The 25,483-nt window shown below is 38.7% G+C and overlaps 1 protein-coding gene across 4 annotated transcripts in view; it reads right to left on the reverse strand.

Moving 5' to 3' along the window:
* tmem110l (transmembrane protein 110, like) overlaps positions 1 to 25,483 on the reverse strand; it is a 220,690-nt gene that overhangs the window by 192,864 nt on the left and 2,343 nt on the right. For all 4 annotated transcript variants that reach the window (XM_073945732.1, XM_073945735.1, XM_073945734.1 and 1 more), the window contains exon 2: positions 24,046 to 24,092. The gene's annotated coding sequence lies outside the window, so the exon portion shown is untranslated. The remainder of the gene's footprint in view (positions 1 to 24,045; positions 24,093 to 25,483) is intronic.

Here is a 25,483-nt window from a genome sequence, read left to right on the forward strand (position 1 = left end):
GGTCAGTATGCAACAAAATAAAATCAGAGAGACAGGAAGCATAACAAAGCCAAATATTTAGCGCACATGACCACTGAGTCATCACAGTCAGGAAAATGAGTCAGAGTTACATATCATTGTGATATAACAATACTGACGGATATTTGGGATTTTTCGTATTATATTCCGCACAAGTCACTTTGGTCATTTACTTTTTGGTTTGCATTGCATTGTACGACTCGTTCATATTGAGTGTCCATTGGCTGAGAGTGATTATGGTCGCGACTGTCTCCTAAGATGCCCTGACTGGACCGACTAGCTTATCTTTCATCCTCAGGCAACAAATTTCATCACCTTGAACTTGTAAACTGTCGCGCACTCCGACTCGGTGACATTTCCTCTACAATACACACCTTGAATAAACACATAAATACACCGTCCACTTTGATGCTTTGCAGGTGCAAGACCATAAAAGGTAGTGATTTTTTGTCATGTGCTGTCTGGCTGCTCTGTTATGTAATGTGTAACTACTATTATATACACTGTAAAAAGTTCTGGTTGCCTTAAAATGTTAATTTGATTCAGCTTAAAAAGTCCATTAAGCTTATGTTAAACTAACTTAAAACAGCTTGCATAACTTAAGTTAGAATACGAATAACTTAGTTTAAGAAGTTACTGTAACCTATAAACATATGCTTTTCTCAGTAATTTATCATATAAATTTGTCTTAATGTTAATTTGATTCAGCTTAAAAAGAGTGTTGACATTTTTAAACTGACTTAAAACAGCTTGCATAACTTATAAAGTCAAGTTAGCACATGACTAACTTAGTTAATTAAGTTACAATGAACTGAAAACATATGCTGTCTTGACATATTGATCATATAATTTTGATTTAAAATGTTCATTTGATTCAGCCTAAAAAATCCACTGAACGTGTTAAACTGACCTAAAACTTATAAAATTAAGTTAGAACATGACTAACTTTAATAAGTTAAAATGAACTATGAGCATATGCTGTTTTCACAAACTGATGATATAATTTTTAATAGTATAGATATCAGTTTATGGTTGTGTGTTTGATTAAAACTTTTTTTTTTATTCTATAAACTGATGGCATTTCTTCCTAATTTTAAATAAAATATAATTTTTTGCATGAAATAACTAAAACGTGCACTATTTATATTCAGTAATATTATATTACAATACTAATGTTTTAACGGTGGAATAACATTTCTTGGGGGGGAATATATATATATATATATATATATATATATATATATATATATATATATATATATATATATATATATATATATATATATATATATATATATATTTATATATTTTTTTAATTGAACTTAAAACTTTTATGTTTGTTTTATTATTTTATATACATTTAATGACTTAGTACTTATTCAATATTAAAATATGAGTTTGTGTTTAGTATGAGTTTAAGTATGCATGTACTGTATGTGTACAAACACTTTATTTCATAAAGCTCATTAATAGTTGTTGAGATAGTATTGTCGGTTGTTTTAGGTAAATGCATGACCTCTGCCCTCTGAGCTGATGCAAACTCTCAGTCACACCCTGCAAATCACCCTTCCCCAGGCATCACATGTATGAAAGCAATTGACCCATTTCCAGGTAGACCGATTACTCAGTTTGTATATTCAAAGACTCTATAAACACAGACACTTAGACACACAAGAGTAACTCCACTTTGTTCAAGGTTAAAGAAAGTAGCCATGTCACTGTAGAGGAAGTACTTTGTCCCTAAGAGACTTATTGTTATAATGCTCAAAGTCTGTCTGTCACCCTTTCTATCTGTCTACCAATCTGTCTGTCTGTCTGTATACATGTTTTTGTACCCTTTTGTACATGGTGTCTATCTATCTATCTATCTATCTATCTATCTATCTATCTATCTATCTATCTATCTATCTATCTATCTATCTATCTATCTATCTGTCGCCTTTCCGCCGAACTGCCTATTTATTTGTCTGCCCATCTATTTGTTTTTCTGTCTGTCTCTCCATTAACCTGAATATTGGACTGTCTAACAGTTTGTTTAATTTCTGTTTATCTGTCTACCTGTCTGTCTCCATCTATGTCTGTTTCTTTATATACCTGCATTTTGCAGTCTGTCTTTCTTCTTACTGTCTATCTCACTGACTATCTGCCAGTATCTGTCTATGTATATGTCTGTATCTGTCTTTCTATCTAGCTGTCTGAATGTCTACTTGCATTTGTCCATCGCTCTGTCTGTTATTCTGTGTTTCTGTCTGTCTGTTCTACCAGTCTCATTGTCTAACTCTATCTGACTGTTTATCTAGCTACAGTGCATCCTGAAAGTATTCATAGCACTTCACTTTTTCCACATTTTTTTAAGTTACAGCCTTATTCTAAAATTGACTAAATTCGTTTATTTCCTCAAATTTCTACACACAATACCCTACAATGACAATGTGAAAAAAGATTTTTTTGAAATCGTTGCAAATTTATATAAAAAAAATAAATAAAAATGAAATATAACATGTACATAAGTATCTTTGCTCAATACTTTGTTGATGCACCTTTGGCAGCAATTACAGCCTCAAGTCTTTTTGAATATGATGCCACAAGCTTGGCACACCTGTCTTTTGGGAATTTTCGCCCATTCCTCATTGTAGTACCGCTCAAGCTGCATGGGAAGCGATGGTGTACAGCCGTTTTCAGATTTCTCCAGAGATGTTCAATATGATTTAGGTCTGGGCTCTGGCTGGGCCACTCAAGGACATTCAGAGTTGTTGTGAAGCCACTCCATTGATACTTTGGCGGCGTGCTTTGGGTCATTGTCCTGCTAGAAGATAAACTCACACCCCAGTCTGAGGTCAAAAGCACTCTGCAGCAGGTTTTATACAGGATGTCTCTGTACATTGCTGCATTCATCTTTCCCTCTATCCTGACCAGTTTTTCAGTTCCTGCTGCTGAAAAACTTCCCCTGCCACCACCATGCTTCACTGTGTGGATGGTTTTAGCCTGGTGATGAGCAGTGCCTGTTTTTCTCCAAATGTAATGCCTGGCATTCACTCGAAAGAGTTAAATTTTACTCTCATCAGACCAGAGTATTTAGTTTCTTATGGTCTGAAAGTCCTTCAGATGCCTTTTGTCAAATTCCAGGCAAGGAGTGCCTTCCGTCTGGCCACTACCATGCAGGCCTAATTGGTGGATTGCTGCACAGATGTTTGTCCTTCTTTAAGGTTCACTTCTCTCCACAGAAGTACGCTGGAGCACAGAAAGAGTGACCATCGGGTTATTGATCACCTTCTCGACTAAGGCCCTTCTTCGATCACTCAACTTAGATGGCCGGCCAGCGAAGAGTCCTGGTGGTTCCAAACATCTGCCACTTACAAATGATGGAGGCCACTGTGCTCATTGAAACTTTCAGAGCAGCAGAAATGTTTCTGTAACTTTCCCAGCCTTATGCCTCGAGACAATCCTGTCTCATAGGTCTACATACAATTCCTCTGTCTTCATGCTTGGTTTGTGCTTTGACATGCACTGTCAACCCTGGAACCTAATATAGACAGGTGTATGCCTTTTCAAATCATGTCCAATCAACTGAATTTCATGAAATTTCAATTTCATGTTCAATTAACTGCATATTCATGTTCATCCACCTGCATTTCTGTCTGTCTCTCCATTTGCATAGTCTTTTCCATCTATTTATATATTATATATCATAGTCTATCTACTAGTCCATTTCAATCTGTTTATCTGTCTGCCCATCTACCAGTCTGTCTCGATCTATCCATCTCCTTAATTACCTGTATTTATTTGTCTGTCTTTCTACCTACTCTGTCTATCTCTCTGATTATCTACCAGTACTGCATCTGTCTATTCATTTTTCTGTACCTGTTTTTCTTTCTACCTGTCTGTCTAACTGCTTGATCGTCTACTTGTATTTGAGCATCTCTGTCTGATCCTCTGTATTTCTGTCTAACTTTCTATATACCGGTGTCTACACATTTTTTCTGCACTGTTTTCAGAACAATTAAACATCAATAGTGACATTTTAATTACACTGAACCAGTATTAATTTAACTAGAACTACACAAACATTCTACACTGCTGTCCAGTCCGACTGATATACTGAAAATGTTCCACAATTTGAAATATTTGTATGGCTTTTATTGTACTTCTTTATCTATGTTAAGCTGCATTGGCAAAAATCTACATTGTCGTTTAGTGGAAGATATTATAGGTAGTGATACTTTGAGAAATGTTTAATTCAGTGCATGAAGACTGGCATGCTGCTTGCCATTTAAATGCATCACAATTTGCATATCACCTTTTGCACGCACATGTACCTGAACACTGGCTTGTGTTTCTCGATGTGTACAGTATTTGCACAACGTGCTTGGCTGATACTGCAGCATTGAGAGTAAGTCAATCTAGATAGGATGCAGGGTCAGTATGCAAAGTAATGGGATCTAAAGTGAACAGGGTCAAGAGCAAACAACAAGTCAAGAGTCTGACACATCTATCCAGATTAATGCGACCTACGTGTTAAACACCAAGTCGCCATAGAAGAGTTGAGCACTACCTTAGTCATCAACCATTCATGATTTCTTGCATGACTTAAAGGGGTGCAGTGGGAAAATCTGTTTATTATGTGAAAAGACAATGGAGAATGTTTTCTGCTGCAAGGTTTCAATAGGAATAACGACTGGTTATCAAGAACTATTTGGTGAAACATTCTTTAAAACATTATCTATTTTCATACTGGGACCCGCATAAAAAAAAGCTATACAATTTTAGTTAATACAACAGTGTCGAGGCATACTGCAGTTATACTGTATATATTACAATATTTACCACTCTCTGTTAATGTATGCAACAGCATTAACTATTGTGAACTTAAAGTAACTGTAAACTGTGGAGCATTGTAGTATGATATACCCCTGTATTTTGGAAAACTACATTATTGGGTCATTAGTTTTTGTTACAATATCAACTGTAGAATTACTGTAATGGATTAATGCAAGTACTTTACTATAGTGTGCTTCAAAAACACTTTAGTAATTACTATAAATGATTATAGTATTTTTTATGTGGAAAGGAATGATTTTAATAATCTAAAGAACATTTGTGGAATGAAAAGGTTTATTGGTTCTTCTTGAAATGCAAAAAAAAACATATTGTTGAGTGTTGTACTGAAAAATTTGAGGCAAAGTGGTGAGATGTTGACATTTGCTAAATGGCACTGCACTTTTAGAAGTCACAATTAGATTATGTGGTCTTTATTAAAAGGCTGAAACACTGATCAACAACCAGCAGCATGACGTGAGACGTATATGGGAAGTGATCTACTACGTTTTTTTGTGGTAACAGGATTAGGTGGTTTAAGAGTGAGTTGGCATGATACAAGGTTAACAGGGAGGACAACAATGTGTCAGCTGAACTAGAGGAAATGGTGGACTTAACCTCTTAACCCCTGCACTTTTAAAAAAAATAAAAGGTTCATCAGCTGTTTTATAGCACTTTTACTATACTGTATATAATGTTACTATGTATATGGTTTTACTAACCATAAAGGTTCTTCAGGATTTTTTTAGGTGGTAAATGTCCTATATACAGTAGTACAACTGCCATACAAAGAACTTGTTAAGCCCTTGTATAATTATTTAACGCTAATACTGTCTTATGTCAATTGGTTTAGAGAGCCATTTAAAAAAATGTTTTTTTGATTGTACCGTGTACTCAATTTTCCACATAAAGAAATATTACACATTCATAAAACTGTATCAATATTACACACATTTTAGATTAGTTTTTAAAATTGTAAAAATGTTAAATTGAATAAATGAACTTCAAAATAAGGTGATGCAGTGGCGCAGTAGTGCTGTCACCTCACAGGAAGAAAGTTGCTGGTTCCAGCCTCGCCTCAGTTGGCGTTTCTTCCGGGTGGTCCGGTTTCCCCCAAAGTCCAAAGACTTGCGGTACAGGTGAATTAGGTAGGCTAAATTGACCGTAGTGTACGAGTGTGTATGAGTGGTATGGATGTTTCCCAGAGATGAGTTGCAGCTGGAAGGGCATTCGCTGCATAAAACATGTGCTGGATTAGTTGGCGGTTCATTCCACTGTGGCGACCCCGGATAAGGGACTAAGCCGAAAAGAAAACAAATTAATGAATTTCAATAGGAATTTTTATGATTACTTAAGATCCGAAGATACGTAATAAAGGCTGGTCTGGAGAGTTCATCGACATTCATTAAAGAAGTATAAAACTCATCATTTAAGGGTCAAGCGGTTGTGCAAGGTATGTGTTCACTTGCGAAAGTCTCAAACAGGAAGTTCCGAGCAAAAGTTCCCACATTCAAAGTCTTTGCTGATGTGTTTACAAAACCAGAAATCTGACTCAATTTATCAACTCGGGAAAAACACAAGCCAATAACAACATCTTTGGGAGAAGCAGAATTCATTTTCAACCCATGACTGATAAATTTCCCAAAACACTTTGCTAATGTGATCGAAGCCTGAAAACTACTGACATATGAAACGGTTCATTTCCTTTTTTTAAACAGCTGATCAAAAGTTTATAAAAATCATTTCACACTGACAGAGGAACAGTTTTGCACAAGCTAATGGCAGGCCTACTGTGGAAAACAGCACCTTAGCAAATTATGAAAGCCTTACTAGCCAGAATACCCTTACCAACACATTGTGAAGTTGGATTGTTATTTGTTTGTTGGTTTAATATTCGCTCATTCGTTCATATTAACAGTCACTATATTGTTTGCGATGTTAATTTGAATATTGGGTCTGAAATTTTATTCAAGTATGACTTTAAAAGAACATTAGCACTATTAAAAATGTTGTACTCTGATAGTCATTAACTGTTAAGATGATTTGTCTATTTAGAATTTGCAAATAAATCTATATTTAAATGAAATGAAATTATTAAGGAGAATGTCCAAATGTGCAAATATAAAACCAACTTTACCTTAATGCTAACACCTTACAATGGCAGGCAAATATCCACAACAGACTTAGCTTTCTAGGTCAAGCCAACAACAACACACACACACACAAAAAAAAAACACAACTCTATTGTAATATCATATGGGGAAACTTACCTTAACGTCATTAAGAAATAAGGTTATAGATGATCAAACATCACTTCCTAAAATCAGGCCATTTTAACATAAACCTCGATGGAAATTATTCTACAAGTATATTCACTCTAGTCAGAAATAAATAAATGACACACTAGCTTTACCCTAATTGTCAGGTGTGTTCAGTTTGTGTCACACATTGACTGATAATATAATTGTCTTGTGTTATATATTGATACATTTATAAAGTTTGAGGAAATAAATGGAGTACCATTTATCTCAACATATACAGTATGATCGTTGTGTAAAAAAGTTAAATAATAAATGTTTTATTAGGTTGCTGATATAATATGATCTTGATTGTATATAGAAAATATATAACATACTAGATACAATAATATTTTAACGATACTCATATGGTTTTACTGCAATAAAAATAAATGTACAAATGGTAACTGAACCCACTTTAAATTTTTATAATTCAACTATAATAAAACCAGCCTTTTTAAGGGTATTTTTAATTTGTGCATTTTTTATTTGATGAGAGATTTTGAGTTTGAAACCTTTTGCAGTTCTTATTTTTGTCCAGTCCTCTGGTAAATCAGGAAATGTCCCATTTTAGGGGTACTGTTGCATCATTTCTGGTCCAACAATGCCAGTATCTTGTGATTGTGATGTAATAGTTTGGCAAATGCGGCACTTGTTTATTTTTTCTCCTTCAGACTCCTGTCTACTCAGTGACCTCATTGCAAAAAATAGGGAAAAGGAAATTTACTGGGAGCTTGAATGACATGAATGACTTAATCAGCTCTCTCTGAGCAAAAATCAAGTAGCCTAGCCATTTTATTTCATTTCATGTTGTGATTTTTTACCACAGATGTTCAAGTTAGAAGTTTTAACAGTAACTAAATAAGTAGGCTATTGTTTGCTGATAAACTTTGATGTGGCATTGATATCATGTTGCTATAGCATAATTTAACATTGTGCTATCATGTTTTGTTGGTAGCACATTGTTAACCTTAGCATGCTTTATACTAGCACATGCTGTTAGCATTATTTAGCTTGTTGCTAGTATGAATAAGTAAGCTGATAACATGTACTAGGCTAGTTGCTATGCTTTGCCAGTGTTAGACACATACTGTAGATAGACACATAGAGGTCTTGAAAATTGTGAACTTGGTAACTTCATTGTGGGATTCATTGTTTGAAAGTTTTGACCCACTCAACGAAAGAGACATAGCCAGCTGCAAGCCCAGAGACAGGCCACCAGATCCAGGCCAGGGTACACCATTTAGGTAATGATAGATTAGTTGCAGTTTTGTGTCAATAACTGAGCTATGCAAATAATGTTGACTGGAATTGTATGTACAGTATTTATTAACAATACACAAAACACAAAAAAAACATAATTCAATTGTTTTACTGAGATTCATTTGGATCATTCCCACGGATATATGCGCATATATGAAATCTATATGCAATATACTGTTGTAGCGAGGCAGAGGGAAAACACAAACACCGTAGATAATGTTACAAACAATGCCCCGGAGGGTGCCTTTATTTACAAGTGATATTGGGGTGAAAGAGTGCTCTTCTTAAAGGTGCGTGCTCAAGTGCTCCGGGGAGATGGTGAAGGCTGGTGAGAAGTAGAGTGTTGGATCGGTCACGAGCTGGACTCGGCTGTGGGAGAGACAGAGAGAGACAAGCGTTAGCGCAGGGAGTCATGTTAAATGAAGCTCACTTCCTCCTGTGTGGGGCTGGCTTATATCTCTCCCTGGCTGATGAGGTCCAGCTGTGAGCGATCCGAGGTTGATGGGAGATCCAGCTGGTGTGGATTTGTGCCCAGGGCGACGTGGTATTACATGGCTCGCTACATTCCCCCCCCCTTAGCGTCGTCCTGGTCCTGGGTGTCCTGCGAAGGAAGAGTAGTGTATTAAGAGGGGGGGTAGAATGTTTCGACAGACCTGCCCATCCTGACCAGAGCCGTGAGAGTCCGTCTGCGTTTCCGTGGGAGGCCCCGGCTCGATGTTGGACGTCGAAGTTGAAATCCTGGAGCGACAGGAACCACCTGGTGACCCGAGCGTTGTTGTTCTTCGCTGTAGCCATCCATTGTAGCGGGGCGTGGTCGGTCACCAGAGTGAATTTCCTGCCAAGGAGATAGTACCTTAGCTCCAGGATTGCCCACTTGATCGCCAGGGCCTCCTTCTCCACCGTTGCGTAGCGGGTCTCTGCGGGGGTCAGCTTCCGACTCACGTACATTATGGGATGTTCTTCATCGCCGTGGACCTGGGAGAGGACCGCGCCCAGGCCCGAGTCGGAAGCATCCGTCTGTAGAATGAAGGGGCAGCCGAAGTCAGGTGCGTGCAGTACCGGTGAGGACGTGAGGGACTTCTTTAGGGTTCGGAACGCGTCGTCGGCTTCCTTGGTCCATCTTATCCTCTCCGGCTGCCCCTTTCTGGTCAGGTCTGTCAAAGGGCTGGCTATGGATGAGAAGTTAGGTATGAAACATCTATAGTAGCCCGCTAACCCCAGAAATGCACGTACCTGGGTCTTTGTGGTGGGTTGTGGAGTTTCCTGTAGTGCCTTGACCTTGTTTTGCTGTGGCTGTATGAGACCTCGTCCAATGTGGAAGCCGAGGTATCTGGCTTCGGCTAGACCCAGGTGGCATTTCTTGGGATTAGCTGTGAGCCCAGCCCGTCGAAGATCTAAGAGCACCCTCCGTAACCGGGATAGGTGTTCTTCCCATGACTCAGAGTGGACGATGAGGTCGTCCAGGTAGGCTGCTGCATATGGCTGGTGGGGCCTCAGCAGGATGTCCATCATTCTTTGGAATGTGGCTGGGGCCCCGTGGAGCCCGAAGGGAAGAACCCGGTATTGCCAGTGCCCACCGGGTGTGGAGAAGGCGGTTTTCTCCTTGGCGTCTTCACTGAGTGGTAACTGCCAGTAGCCTTTGGTGAGGTCGATGGTGGAGATAAATCGGGCTCCACCCAGCCTATCCAGCAGCTCGTCCACCCGAGGCATGGGGTATCCGTCGAACTTGGATATCTCATTGAGTTTCCTGAAGTCGTTGCAGAAACGGAGGGTGCCATCGGGTTTGGGGACCATCACTATTGGGCTGGACCACGGGCTACGGGATGGTTCGATGATGCCTAACCTTCTCATCTTCTGGATTTCCTCGTCGATAGCCAGCCTGCGAGCCTCTGGAACTCGATAAGGCCTTTGCCGGACGATGGTGCCAGGAGGGGTGATAATGTTGTGTTGGATGATGGAGGTTCGGCCCGGTTTCTCCGAGAACACATCCTTGAACTGACCAACCAAGGCTTGCAGCTCCGCCTTCTGGTTTGGTGAGAGTTGCTCACCAATGTGGACAACGGGAAGAGTTTCTTCAGCGAAGGCAACGAGATGACCTGGAGCTGCAACCCACTTCTTCATAAGATTAACGTGGTAAAGTTGTTCTTCCCGTCTTCGTCCCGGCTGACGGACTCGATAATTTACCGGCCCTACCCTTTCTACCACGGTGTATGGTCCCTTCCAGGATGCGAGGAACTTCGACGTTGTGGTAGGTATGAGTATCATCACCTTGTCCCCTGGGTGGAACTCTCTGGGTTGGGCGGGCCGGTTATACAATCTCTGCTGGGCGCGCTGGGCTTCGGTCAGGTGTTGTTTGACGATGGGCATGATTTTGTCGATGCGTTCTCTCATGTCCCGTACGTGTTCAATCACCGACCGCTGGGGGGCTGGTTCCTGTTCCCAGGCTTGACGAGCCACATCCAATAGGCCTCGGGGTTGGCGGCCAAACAGCAGTTCAAAGGGGGTAAATCCTGTGGAGGCCTGGGGGACTTCCCTGATACCGAATAACACGTACGGGATCATGAGGTCCCAGTCGCGCCCGTCCTCTGCCACCACCCGTCGGAGCATCTGCTTCAGAGTCTTGTTAAAGCGCTCGACAAGGCCGTCCGTCTGTGGATGATATACAGAGGTTTTTAGCTGTTTTACCTTGAGTAGGTGACAGAGGTCTGCCATCAACCGGGACATGAAGGGGGTGCCCTGGTCAGTCAGTATCTCCGTTGGGATTCCCACTCGACTGCATAGCAGAAACAGCTCCTTCGCGATGGCCGATGACGTGGCTTTCCTCAGGGGAATCGCTTCAGGGTATCTGGTGGCATAATCGAGGATAACAAGGATGTGCTCATGTCCCCGGGCCGACTTCGGCAAAGGCCCTACCAAGTCCATACCAATTCGGGTGAAGGGCACATCGATGATGGGTAGTGGTATTAGAGGGCTGGGGGGTGGTCGTTGGGGAGACGTTCTCTGGCAGATGTCACATGCCTGGCAATACCTCTTTACTTCCCCGTCTAGCCCCGGCCAATGGAAACGATCGCGGATCCTTTTCACCGTGTTGGCCGCTCCCAGATGTCCAGCCATCGGGTGGGTATGTGCCAGTTCCAAGACCGTCTCCCTCTTGGTCCTCGGAACGACCAGTAGTGTCTTCTTTTCCCCCCGCCTCTCTGCGACACAGTACAGCAGACCATTTTCCACAATGAAATGTGGGAGGGGGTGAGGGCTGGGAAGTCGCTCATTACCGTCGATGATCCGTACTTGTGGCCAACAGTGTTTGAGCGTTTCATCTTCCCTCTGTGCTCTGCCAAAATCACCTCCTGCGGTTATCTGCTGAAATAGATCAAAGTATAAATTAGCAGATATTGATGACTCACCCCCTCTGTCGCTCTCGGTGGTCATCAGCGCTGGTTTGCGGTCCCGATGAGCCCGTGACTTGTTCTTCTTCTTGGAACGAGCCGATAGAGCGTGGTGGTGAGTGAGGAGTTCGTCGAACCCCGGCCAGTCTCTGCCCAGTAAGAGGGGCACAGGAAGATCTGGAACGACCCCGACTTCAATGCGCCAGCTGCCTGGTTTCGCCGCGATGGTCACTCTTCGGGCGGGTACGTGGCGGGTATCACCGTGTACACACGTGATTGGAATAAGGCTTTTACTTTCTTGGCGGTACTTCAAAGTCTTCGGGTGAACCAGAGTGATGGCGCTTCCTGTGTCTAAGGTGGCCGTTTGTGTTTTTCCCTCTAGTTGGACTTTATGGGTGGGAGCTTCGGGAGGGATATTGCGGTGAACCGCGCACCCTGCTGTCCAGGCCGGGGTCGAGTGCGTCGTCGGCTCGGTGGGCATCGGCTCGTCCATCGGGCTGGGGACCGCTGGTCTGCCGCCTGGTCGCGCTGTGCCCTCCACCGGTCGCCAAGGCGCACTTACCCTCCGGGGTGGCAGAGCCGCTCTCTCCCCATTATCTCTGGCGATGTGAGCTTCAGCCAGCTCGATCGCTTCCACCAAGGTGGCCAGTGACTCAGGGTTTCGCATGCTGGTGAGTGTTCGCAAACGTCGGGGTAACGCACGCATCATCTTCTCGATGATCACCTTCTCAGCGACCTGGACCGCCGAGGGATCTCCTCCCAATAACCATAGCCTTCCCAGGCGAGAAAGTTGAGCTGCTTGCGCTCTCACTGGTTGTTTCTCGTCGTAAGACCACTGGGAAAACTGTTGGGCTGCGCTGATTGTGGATAGCCCCATTCTGGCTAATATTTCCTTTTTTAACGCTTTGTAATCTTCATTTTTAGGTGTCTCTAGTGAAAAATATGCTCGTTGCGCTTCTCCTGTGAGAAACGGAGCCAACATTCTCGCCCAGTTTTCTTTTGGCCAGCCTTCCCTCTCGGCAATAACCTCAAAGGTATGTAAATAAGCGTCAATATCATCCAGGTCGCTGAGTTTAGTGAGATGATGATGCGCACTCACTTCGGGAGTCGGATGGTGTCTGGCCGCCTGGCGGAGCTGCTGTTCCAGTCGATCCTGTCTGGCTGTAAGCTGCTCAGAGATGGAATTCTGTTTCCTGGAGATCTCCGCTAGGTGGAGCAGTACCTCTTCCACCGACATGGCGACGGGATGTTGACAGCCGAGTAAGAGGAAGCGTGGGAGAGAGAGAGAGCGGATGCCTGTCTGTAACAAACACAGAGAAAAATTCAGCGGTTATTTTCTACTTAATGGTGAGTGTTTCTTCTGAATTTTTCCCTCTGCAATGCCCGCATTCTCCACCAGTTGTAGCGAGGCAGAGGGAAAACACAAACACCGTAGATAATGTTACAAACAATGCCCCGGAGGGTGCCTTTATTTACAAGTGATATTGGGGTGAAAGAGTGCTCTTCTTAAAGGTGCGTGCTCAAGTGCTCCGGGGAGATGGTGAAGGCTGGTGAGAAGTAGAGTGTTGGATCGGTCACGAGCTGGACTCGGCTGTGGGAGAGACAGAGAGAGACAAGCGTTAGCGCAGGGAGTCATGTTAAATGAAGCTCACTTCCTCCTGTGTGGGGCTGGCTTATATCTCTCCCTGGCTGATGAGGTCCAGCTGTGAGCGATCCGAGGTTGATGGGAGATCCAGCTGGTGTGGATTTGTGCCCAGGGCGACGTGGTATTACATGGCTCGCTACATTGTATATACATGTATGCCACATATAGGCAAAATTGAGGTGCATATGTGCATATACAGGTCATATGGTCTACTGTATTGCTTCTTTATATCCACATATAAGCCCTTTATGTACATACAAGATGTCGCCTATATAGCTCATATCTCACTTTGGCAACTGTCATACATGATGCTTAGCTCATTTTTTCTATTATCAAGGAAATAACTAAAAAATGCAACAACAAAATAAACATATGCATGTGCGAACACTTGAAATTGGTATGACATATAATTGACATGCTTTGGAATTTAACTATGGCAAATAAGTGAGAGAAGGTGGAAAGCTACGATGTCTACACGTTTTCCTGAAATATTTACAATGTCAATTCTTTCTTGTACGAAGATAGTGGAAAAGAAGGAAATATATAACAAAATGGTATGTCGTTTTTATATTTTGTTTGTTTATGTTAAGTTTTTTGTCTTATTTTTGTTCTTGTACTATATTTTTTCTTCTACTATTTGATTGTTCTTAAGTAAATAAAAACAAATTTAATTTGGGCTTTTATTTATATTGTCTAGCAGTTATGGATTTTAATAATTTTTCTAATATAGGTGAACATATGTGCATATATGTACCTATATAGGTACATGTATGCACGTATATATGTACACAAGTACACATGTATGTGCATATAATATAGAAAACTGCCAGTTTTTTTATGTTACATTTAATAAAAACCTACATCAAGGGTTTATAGGTTCTGTCCATGTGGCATATAATGAACCATAACGTTTTTGACTGTAGCTGATGAGATATTTAATTCAACTACTGTAAATATTTAATTTTTCAAATATTTGATAAAATATTTAATTTATTTTGTTAATCTACACCTTTGCAACCCTACCACTTACAGTAACCTGTTAAAGGCATAGTTTACCCAAAACTGAAAAAATCTACCATAATTTTCTCAACCTTCACTTTCACAATTTCTCGGGGAGTTTCTTTCTTCTGTTGAGCACAAAAGAAGATATTTTAAAGAAACCTGAAAAACCAGTCACAGTCTGTGGTTACAGCTGTTCAGCTTTCTTCAAAATATCGTATTTTGTGCTCAACAGAAGTAGAACAGTTTTGTAACTATTAAAAGGTTAAATAAATGACAGAATTATTTTTTTATGAATGTCTACACCAGAGATGCACTGTGATGTAAATGTGACTGCTTATGATTTATTGCAATAGTTTAATATTTTTAATGCTTTAAATGTTATATGCATTAAGTAACAGGATTTAAAGTAATGTTTTCTATGTATTTTTAAATATTAAAAAAAAAAAAAAATTGGAAATAACCCATGACAACTTTAATGTAATACAGTTTGGTACACATTTACCTTTGGGCCATATTCTCAATGATATTTGGTTTTTGGCCCTTTATATGAAAAAGTTTGGGCAACCCTGGTTAAAACGGCCCCAGTCCTAAACCAATAAAGTAATGAACCCTTAAATTATGAAAATAACTGTATTTATTGTTATACTTTGTCATAAAAATTGTGTTATAGGTATATGCACATTCTTATTAGCTTATCAACCTACTCGCAGTGGAAGTCCCTCCTACTTGCAAGCCTGAATTTAGTGGTCGGAATCTAGTGTGGGTTTGCTGCTGGATATCATTTCAAATGGAAGTCTAGTTAAATTTTCAGTGTTTTCAAAGTCATTATTTAAAAAACTTAGGAGTCAGATCAATTAGCATAAAATGGATCAGCCTGAAGGTCTTAAGACTGGTAAAAGAGATCATCAAAATTTCCTAGCACACTTTCTTTTAGAGCTTTTTTCAAACAGAAGTTGTTGTCTATGCACACATATGTGGTTAGTGGTGGTTGGACCAAGTCTAAAAACACCATCCCCAAGTCTGACTTGGGTATCCTACAGTGTAAATTATTGTGATTTTTGAGCTCGTTTTATTGTCTGCCAGTAATAAGCAATCCAATCCAACCAAACAAGCCAAAAACATTATGATCAAGCACAAAAATAATAACGTAAAAATTCTCTTCCACAGCTCACTAGGAATAAATTCCTAAGCACTATAAACATCACTAAATATGCACAGGTTTATTTGCTTGTTCTAACTGAAATGTCACATTACTTTCTGTAAATTTTCAAGCACAATGAAGCTTTTGTGTTCACTGTCAGATGTCTGAGACACATGTGCATGGATACACATTAAGGAAATACCTCGATTTGTAATAATAAAAAAAAAAGAGTATGAGCTTGTGTGCTTTTGTTTTACTGGCCACTTCTGCTTTTGTGTGTCCTCAAGCACCAAATGAGCTTGTTTTGGAACTCTGGCTGGGTTAAGTCAGTTTTGCTTGGGGAACTGTAGTTATGACAACTGTACGTCATATTGAAATAATAATCAACCTGTTAAGGCCTGTTCATTTTAATCTTTTAGCACAGCTAATAAGTATAGGCTCACCTGAAATGTGAGCGCTCAGGACTCCAGGGACAGTTGTTGGATGGCATTCAGGTGCTGGTTTAGGTTTACTGATACACACTCGCTCCTTTGAAGGGACTTGAGAAAAAATGGGAACTAAACCAAGCCCCATCTAGCGAATGTGAGAAGTCTCACGTCCACCTAAGAGTCTGTCCTCCACTCCCATCTCTGTCCCTCTCTCTTTCTCTCACTCCACCCTGCGTATTTTTCCTCTTCTGTTTCAACCAAAGCTAATTTAGAGATGTTCGGTTGAGGTTTGGTACAAATGAGACACATATGTCACCTTATTTTTAGCTTCTCTGGGTAAAACAAGGAAACATGACAAACTAGTGTGCTTTACTTAATTGTGTTGCTTGGGTTAGCTTAGAAAACTCTGAAAATGTTCTATTTATAATGAGCTTGGTCTTAAGGCCAGGATTTAATTTACTTTTCTACTCTAATCTCCCAAAGGGGAACTGTTATAACGTAATGTTGTCTTAAACCTGATTTAAACTCAAATTATATTTCAAGATATCTGGATTTTGGAGATGTAGTTTGCTAAAAATGCACAAATTAAATGTACTGAATAAAAACCTAACAAAAAAAAAGCTCAAAATACAGGCAGATCAGTAAATAGACAAATAAATTGACAGATAATTAGGTAGATCATATGAACAGACAGACAGCTAGGTGGGTTGGTATAAAGTCAGTCGGTACACAGGTAAAACAGGTAGGTGTATATATAGACAGACAGAGTTACAGACAGAGAGACTAGCAGGTGTATTGGTGTCCATATAGACAGATAAGTCGGTGTGCATGTGAACAGACAGACAGACAAGCAGGTGTATTGGTGTCCATATAGACAGATAAGTCGGTGTGCATGTGAACAGACAGACAGACAGGTTGGTGTATAAGTGGACAGACTGACTAGTTCAGACAGCTACATTTGAATGATTGACAGACAGGGAGACAAAACAATAGATCCTTATATGGAGAGACAGACAGCTAGGTGGGTTGGTAAATAGTCAGACAGGTTAGTTTGTATGTACAAAGAAGGACAGGTATGTTTGTATGTAGGGAATGTAACAGACAGGTTGGTGTTTAAATGGACAGAAAGACCGTAGACAGACATACAGGTAGATGTTTATGTTGACAGAAATACAGGTTGGTGTGTATGAAGACAGACTGAAAGATAGATGGTCAGAGAGGTTAGTTTGTATGTTCACAGACAGAAAGGTAGCGAGGCCGGTGTGTATACGACCAGACAGACAGGTAAGTTTGCATAAAGACAGACAGAGATGTACAGACAGTTAGGTATATGTGCATGTAGACAGAGCGGCAGAGAGACAGACAGACAGAAAGTTGTAGACTGACAGTTAGGTATATGTGCATGTAGAAAGACAAACAGACAGATGTAGAGAGACAGGTATACGTGTATGTAGACAGACAGACAGCTAGGTGGGTTGGCAGAAAGTCAGACTGTACTCAGGAAAAACAGGTAGGTGTATATGTAGACAGGTAGATAGACAGGTTGGTGTGCATGTAGACATACAGAGTTAAAGACAGAAAGACATACTGGTGTGCATATAGACAGACAGACAGACAGACAGACAGACAGACAGACAGTTTGGTGTGCATGTAGACAGACAGACTGACAGGCAGGTTAGTGTGCATGTAGACAAACAGGTTGGTGTTTATGTGGACAGACTAACAGGTAGACAGTCAGACAGCCAAGTTTGGATGATAGACAGACAGAAAGGCAGACGATACTAGATCCTTATATGGAGAGAGACAGACAGCTAGGTGGGTTGGTAGACAGGTAGACAGGTAGACAGAAAAATAGGTAGGTGTATGAGTTGAAAGATAGACAGGTTGACAAGTAGACAGACAGAAATATAGACAGACAGACAGGTTTTTGGAAAAGTAGACAGACTGACAAGTAGATAGACAGGTTGGTAAAGACAGACGAACAGGTAGATAGTCAGACAGCTAAGCTTGCATGTACACAGACGGACAGGGTTATATGAACGGACTGTAAAGTGTAACAGACAGGATGGTGTTTGTGTGGACAGACAAACAGTAGACATACAGACAGGTTGGTGTTTATGTGGACAAACAGAAAAGAGAGATGTATATGTGGACAGACAGACATGTTGGTGTCTATGAAGACTAAATGAGAAGTAGGTTATTAGACAGGTAAGTTTGTATGTTCCCAGACAGACAGGTAGAGAGGGGGTTAGACTAACAGGTTGGTGAATATAAACAGACTGACAGATAAGTTTGATCTAGACAGACAGAGATGTAGACAGACAGTTAGGTATATGTGTATCTAGACAGACAAAGATGTAGACATACAGGTATATGTGTATGTAGACATACAGACAGACAGGTATATAGACATATTATGCACAAGTTATTTTTTATATTAACAAAAGAGAGGCTAGAAAAGAAAAAAAAATATGTATATAACCAGACAGACAGGTTGGTGTTTGTATGTAGACAGACAGAGAGACAGACAGATAGGTCATTAGTATGTAGATATTCCAAGATGTAATTTTATCATGTATTTTTACAAAAAAAGAGGCTAGAAAAGTAAAATAAATAAATAAATAATTTAAAAAACAGATAAAAAAATTTCCAGAGAAATTTTGTTCCGATATTCTTAATCGTTTGTAATAATTGTGACCCCTATCCCTCAACAGTTCTGTAAACTCTTTTATATTCCTCTCATAAACATAAACATTGAACACAGTGAGAGTGATTCCTGCTGCAGCCTTTCCATGCAACCCCCTGAAAGATGCCAAGTTTACGAAAGCAAAGACAGTCACTCCTGCAGCCTGCCACTCTTTTACAGCGCTTCCGAATAAAACACAGCGCTGACTCTGCATTTCTTTTCTAGCCGTGTGTGTGTGTGTTCATGTTGGCAGATATGAGCGTGCATGTGGGAAAAGGTTTCAGTGAGGCTCAGGGGGAGAAAGTGAGTACGTGAGTCTGAACACAGACTCCGGGATTAATTATTCAGCCGTGAACGAGGGATAAAGAGAGAGAGAAAAAAAAGAGGAGGGCTAAACGTGAAAGAGGACGACGTGCCACATGAGGACAGTTGTGCCAGTCTGCCATCTCACACAATATCTCAATGACCCATGGATTCGCTGATGGCCAATGGAAAAATCAAAGATTTCCCCATATAGCAGTCAGGGTATTCAAAAAATATAAATATATGGGAGAGTTATGGTGTGGAAAAGCCCCCAAAAAGCATACCATCCAGACTGTAGTAAAGCATGGGGGTGGATCAGTGATGGTTTAGGCTGCAATATCATGGCATTGACTCAATACTTGTGCTACATGAGCGCTGGGTCAATGCCAAGGACTACTGAACCATTCTGGATGACCATATGCACCCAGTGGTTAGGGTTCAAATCTTGTATTCTGAAGGCGGTGGCATGTATTAGGATGATAATACACAAATACACACAGCAATTCTGGTGACAGACTAGTTTGAGAACATGAATATGTCACATGGCCTGCACAGTGACCAGACCAAAATATTATTGAGCCACTTTGGGGTGTTTTAAACATTTTCCTCCACCAGCATCACATAGTAACCTAGACAGACATTTTCTCTAATAAAACATGTTTGTGTGTGGTAGTATTAACGCAACTTAGCATTTAACACTAGCATTTAATTTATAAACTGTCAGTTTAGAACTTGACACTTTTTTCCCTCAAAATTTAGCATTGTTCCATACACAAGGTTGCAAACATGAGAACAAAGCATGACAAATTTATTGCTAAAGTATCCTGCACAATTTGTTCTCAATCTGCATGTTTATTAATTATGCAATATAATCATCTGTTTTTATTTACTATTGGAGATATACATTTCTAGTGATATGAAAAATCCATCACAGAATAAGATGCGATTAGTTCACATTTTGTTAGCTTTTTTTTTACTTCATGTCGGTCAGCCTTGGTTGTTCCTGGGTAACTGAACTGAGACTTTCTTACTTGGGCAGAGATAGTTAATCATAAATTCATAAAACATCTTCTTATAGCTGATAACTAAATCATATACAGATGACACAGGCACTTTCATACAGTTTATCCATGATGTCGCTGACTATCATGCCCTCTGTCCTAAATTCAATATAATTGGTTTGCTCTTGGATTTTAACACTTATAATTAAAAGCATGTTTTGGGTTCAACAATATTTCAAATCTATAGACACATCCATGAAATGCTGGTTACAGTCACTCATGTGCTTTAAATTTGTCAATTGCACGAGTTTTGACTTATTGTATTCATTACATGCATTTGCAGGGCATTGGATGATATAATAGCCAATAACTTTGTTTCTGCAATGTTCAACTTAATGAAAATTCAACATTTTACTAATATTATACAAGATGGTGCCTAGAATAAAGATACTGAGAACTTAATTGTTAATATTATACATATTTTTGGTCTATAATTATTAATGTAAGTGAATCAAACTATAAGCCTCCATTAAAAAATATATTAATTTGAAAGACCTGATGCTCGTCCTATAGATTTCCAGTGTACTAAAAATGCATTAACATACAGTACATTTTAAAACAATACAATAGTAATACAGTTTTTTCCCCATACAATAGGGTGAGTTCCATTTAATTTCTTTCTGCAAAAATATGACATTGTATCTCTGACCCATAAATAGATTTACATTTATAGTACATGAATGTGTGTTAGTGTATAATTGATCATTATTTATTTATTTATTTGTTTGCAGCGCTTCTTGTCCTGTCTGAGATCCATTTTATATATCTACCAGGCAATGATTATCACTACTTTTTGAAGAAATTAGACCTTAAACGTGGCAATTTAATAATGGAAAGACAGTTCAGCGGAAGGCAACGCAGTGGCGCAGTAGGTAGTGCTGTCGCCTCACAACAAGAAGGTCGCTGGTTCCAGCCTCGGCTGGGTCAGCTGGCGTTTCTGTGTGGAGTTTGCATGTTCTCCCTACGTTCGCGTGGGTTTCCTCCGGGTGCTCCGGTTTCCCCCACAGTCCAAAGACATGCGGTACAGGTAAATTGGGTAGGCTAAATTGTCCATAGTGGATCTGTGTGAATGAGTGTGTGTGGATGTTTCCCAGAGATGGGTTGCGGCTGGAAGGGCATCCGCTGAGTAAAAATGTGCCGGATAAGTTGGTGGTTCATTCCGTTGTGGCGACCCTGGATAAATAAAGGGACTATAAAGAAAATGAATTAAATGAATGAATGTTTATTTATTTATTTATTTATTTATTTATTTATTTATTTATTTATTTATTTATTATTATTTTTATTTCATTTATTTATTTATTTTATTTATTTATATTGAAAGAGGATTTTTTGTAGTCATGACTGTTTTATTTGAAACAGTATTGCTGTTGTTGTTTTACAATTAAATTAAATGTTGAATACTAGATTACTAATTAAATCTTACTAATACTAATTAAATGTCAAGGAATAAACAAACTAACAGGAATAAGTTAAAGTTCATAAAAAAAGTTCATAATATTTTTTAAAGGGCAAAAACACATAATATAACTAAACATTTGAAATAATTTTAAAGTAAAACTGTAAACAAATTAAAACTAACTAAATAAAAATATAATTTTGAAAAATCTGTAAATCAAAATGTTGTTAAATTGTTACTTATTTTGCCAGTTTAAAATGTTATTAAATACAATCATAAAGCAAATTAAAAATCATATTAGTCTGCAGACAGGTAATAAACAGACTCTGTAGCACAGATAAAGTTTTATGTGGGGTTCAATGTGCAATTAAGTCTATAATCTTTGATAAAATTGCACACAGGTCGCTTCTTCTTCAGACCACGTAGCTTTGTTGTCATTTTAGGCCTGGTGACGCAGGTAAACCTCTGGCTGACCGGATTAAAAACGGGTCTTCCTGTCCTTACGAGATCTAACAAAAGATCTGACTCAGGCTTTTACGCAAACCCCTGTCCCAAACGCACAGTAGACATCAATACGATTAAAATACATTATTATATTAGCATTTCTAAGGCAAAACTCACTTTAGCACATGGTTTTCTTTAATCCACAAATGACTTGATTGCAGCTAATTGATTTACATGACTAATCAAATGAAAAAAACTGATCCAGGTTACGTGTTAGTTGCTACCCATGCTAAGTCACGGCACTGAACTAATCGCTAAAGAATTACAGCTCTATTTAAAGAGCTGGAGCTTAGCAGGATCATGTCAAATCAGCCTGGAGAACAGCTATAAACTCATTTTAGCAGCCCCAGACAGGAGAAGTTTTGTACGAGCTTGGAGACGAATGCTAATGGCTGTGACGCGTGTGTGAAGCTATGATAACTGCATGCTAAAGTATAAGTCACCAGTTAACCGTTCATTCATGTTAGCTAATTCAATTCAAAGCTACTATTTTCCACAACGTTTTATTGTTGTCAAGCTGCTATGGAAATTGCTAATATGATCTGATTTGTTTATAACATGATGTTATGCTATTAGGCTACGAGAATGTTCAGGGCGTTTGCTAAGTTTTGGAAAATGAAATATGAAAACTTGATTCATTTGAATTTAACTGTCATTTAAAAAGACATTAAGAGCAGAGCTCGTCCACAGATTGTTTTAGAAAATATTCACATTAACTAATTTAGCAAATGAAGCAATACAGCGGCCATGTTTTTGAGCAAAGGTTGATTGTTGAGCTCCAAAAATCAGTAATTAAGTGCTTTGACAAGTATGGTTAATTGTATAATAAATAATTATATTTTAACAGTCTATTTGATGGTTGAATTCCAGAAAATCAGTATTGAGGGGTTTTGAAAAACGAAATAGAGGGGGAAAAAAACAACAACCCTAATATTAATTCTTTCATTTATTTTATTTTCAGCTTAGTCCCTTTATTAATCTGGGGTTGCCACAGCGGAATGAACTGCCAACTTATTCAGCATATATTTTATGCAGAGGATGCCCTTCCAGCGGCAATCCATCACTAGGAAACAACCCTAATATCAAAAAGCAATAGAAACTCAAGCTCTAATGACAAAAGAATACCATTAAAATACTACAAACCATTCATTTTAAAACCAGTTTCTAGTGTATTCTGAGAAATAATCAATTATTTATTGGATTTAACTTGCTATAGCCAGCTAGTACTCATTAGGAATTTACATTTAAACCAATGCAATTTCTATCATAACCAGTAAAACTATTGCTATTGTTTTCAACAGTGACCTTTTAAAATAGATGACTCTAAATAAGTTGGCAGTTCAAAACTACGTTTTCATCAAATTCCACCACTAGCCTAATAGATCTTACATGTTATAAAGGTTTTTCCAGAGACTAAAATATCTAAAACAGTCACCTCACAGAAGCTTCATACTGTCAGTCCAACTTTAAAGCGTCTCTCTGAGCATGTTAATGAAGCACTGAATAGACAAGAACAAGTTTCCAAAGTAATTACTGTCGTCTTTGTTTTATGAGAGCTACTGAAGTTTCTCGCCCGTTGCACATCTATGTCAGTTCTGCCCACAGGAAGTCATGTGGTTTCACTATTATTATTATGACTCTGATCTAACTTCCTCCAACCACAGTCAGAAAAAGTACAAAGATGAGCAAAAAATAAATCTTCATCCATATGGATTAAGATTATAACAAATTTTTTGCTTTCAATAATTTTTATTAAACAGTTTATGAGAAAGAAAAATAATTCAAAATCAAAATGGGAATAAAACCAGGAAAAAATAAATGATTAGTACATTCTTGTTTTAAAAATTTTCAGCTTATAACAATAGAAGAACCTTTTTGGTCATAAACAAAACTTTTCCATATCGTTCTAAAAAATATCCAAGCTTTTAAAGTGCCATTTAGGACCTTATAACTTTCAAATAAGTAATTTTTCTTAATATAGAATGTTGTATTTATTTTATTATTTGACTATTATCATTTGTATATATTATTTACTAATATTGTTTATTATTCTGTCTGCTTTATATATCTTATAGGCTTTGATTCTCTGCCACTTACCCAGAGGTATCTTCAGCTGAACAAAGATGTCCGAATGTTCTGATTAACTAAAAACAAACAAACAACAAAATAGCTTAGTTATAATTTAAAAGTATTATATTAGAGAGAGTGTTTACAGTTTCTGTAGATCATGATTGTCAGTTATAAATATGAAAAATAAAAAGGTGGGAAATAAAGAATCCCAAACTCCAAACCATTTCAGGATTAAATGGTTCTGGAGGGTGTTATAGTTCTAAATAGAACTGTTAATGTGAGTTAAGAAACTTTTAAAAACATTTTTGTGAAGGATTTACTCCAAAAAAGATAGTAATGAAGTGCTGTGACTGTTACAGATTTGAAAAACAAAAAGGCGGGAAATAGAACAGAATAACAGAATCTCTAACAGAATCTCTTCAGAATCTCTTCTGAAGAGTAATCTAACAGAATCTCTTCAGTCCCTAGAATCTCTTACACAAAGAACTATTTCAGCATTAAAGGGTTTTTAGCCTACAGAAAAGTGTAAAGTTCTTCTATTTTAGGGTATGACTCTAACCTTTTGGTCTACTACACTTTGTCAGGCATGTTCTATTATACATTAAACAAGAAATACTGTTTACAATCATATAGTTAAATGATTTAGGCATTAAAAATGTTTACTGCAATGTAAATCTGCAACCTTAATTCCACCCGCAACTGACTAGCATTAGCATGCTAGCACATTATGATCCATTCACATCACTTAAACCAATGGCTATACAAGGATAAACCTTTCAACATCCTGTTTGGCAATAAAGGTAACAAAAAGGAATTTTTAAATATTATTATTATTATTGTTATTATATTGTTGTTGTTATTATTATTGTTGTTAATATTATAATTATTTTCAGTTTATATTTTCTCCATTTTGCAAGTCTAATAACAAGCTGTTTTTATTTTAAGATATTTGCTTACTGTGGCTGGAAGGGCATATCCGCCACAAAACATATACCAGAGTAATTTGTAGTTCATTCCGCTGTGGTGACCCTGATAAATTAGAGACTAAGCTGAAATATTGTGAGCGAGCAAGAATATGTGCTGCCTACCACAATCACGAGTCGCAGATGTTATTGACATTTCCAAAAAAAAGGAAACAGTCATGTGAGCTTTCCATACCGTGCAGTACAGTATCCATCTGCACATGAATAACTGGAGGCATAGAGTTCATCTCCTGTTATAATCTGTCACATTGATGACCTGACTGACTGAACAGTGATCTGATTTGCAAAGCTGATGTGTGTTCTCCATCTCTTTAGCCTAGAGCTCAGACAAAACACTGAGCTATAAATAACCATTAGAGCTCCCTGACAACTGTCACATACACTTTTGAACCGCACTGTCATTTACCACATGCTCGTTTTAATGCAAGAGGCATAATTAAGTAAATTTAGGGTGTTATTTTAGGATTACCCTTTAAAGATTT

This window comes from Danio rerio, chromosome 4, assembly GCF_049306965.1.
Source record: "Danio rerio strain Tuebingen ecotype United States chromosome 4, GRCz12tu, whole genome shotgun sequence".
Lineage (NCBI taxonomy): Eukaryota > Metazoa > Chordata > Actinopteri > Cypriniformes > Danionidae > Danio > Danio rerio.